The sequence below is a fragment of the Solanum dulcamara genome, chromosome 3 (genome assembly GCF_947179165.1).
Source record: "Solanum dulcamara chromosome 3, daSolDulc1.2, whole genome shotgun sequence".
Classification (NCBI taxonomy): domain Eukaryota; kingdom Viridiplantae; phylum Streptophyta; class Magnoliopsida; order Solanales; family Solanaceae; genus Solanum; species Solanum dulcamara.
Window position 1 is genome coordinate 46,952,016 of NC_077239.1, and position 974 is coordinate 46,952,989.

General features: G+C 39.7%; 1 pseudogene; it reads left to right on the forward strand.

The window, feature by feature from the left end:
* The first annotated feature begins 638 nt into the window (after positions 1 to 638).
* Positions 639 to 756, forward strand: LOC129883877 (5S ribosomal RNA; annotated as a pseudogene).
* Positions 757 to 974: the final 218 nt, after the last annotated feature.

Genomic DNA, 974 nt, shown 5'->3' on the forward strand with positions numbered 1-974 from the left:
TCAGCTGTTGGGTCATTATCTCTTTTGGTAGCTATGAGCCCCATGGGGCAGGGTGAGGCTACACTAGAAGGCTGCAGTAGAGACCATGGTTGGGTCTCTAGTTCTAGCGGTCCTTCAAACCGCACTTATGCTTTGGCCACCTGGCAGAATCAGGAGGCACCACCAGATGTGATCATAGGTACATTGTTAATCTTTTCCCAGACTGTCTATGTACTAATAGATTCAGGCTTTACATTAAAATATATTCCTCTATTGATGATTAATAAGATTGGGTTGAATAAAATATGACTTCTACTAAACTTCTATATTAAGTTGTATGACTCGAGTACCAACAATTGGACTAAATTATGTACTATCTATCGAGAATACTAAGCACCCTATGGTTGCACTAGTGTTTCTAATAGGGGTAACCTAAAGTAAGGTTGATCTAACAGAAGGTGTAGACATGGTACAACATGTTAAATATATTGGACTAGAATTATTTGCACGTGAATAATTGGGAATAAATAGAGGATGACATGGGTACATCCTAAAAGGGGGAAAGTGGACAAGAGAAGTACAAGCGTAAGAGAAGATCAACTGACGCTATCATATGTATATGTGAACGCTTAAACTTCAAACGAGATTCCATAAGGGATGCATGCGATCATACCAACACTAATGCACCAGATCCCATCAAGACTCCAAAGTTAAGAGTGCTTGGGCGAGAGTAGTACTAGGATGGGTGACCCCTTGGGAAGTAACATAGGAAATGAAACACAAGTATCCGTACCTATTCCCTATGCCTACAAGTAATCCTAACTTTTGGAACTCTGATATTAATTGCTTGATTAAAGTATATGTTATGGCAACGGGATAGAGGAATTCTCCATATAGTCGGTATAAGATTTGGAGGAAGGTTTTGGTTCACATTCGAGGAAGAATGTTCTAAAGAGGGGAAGGATGTTACACCCCGTACTTTTATACCTTGGAAT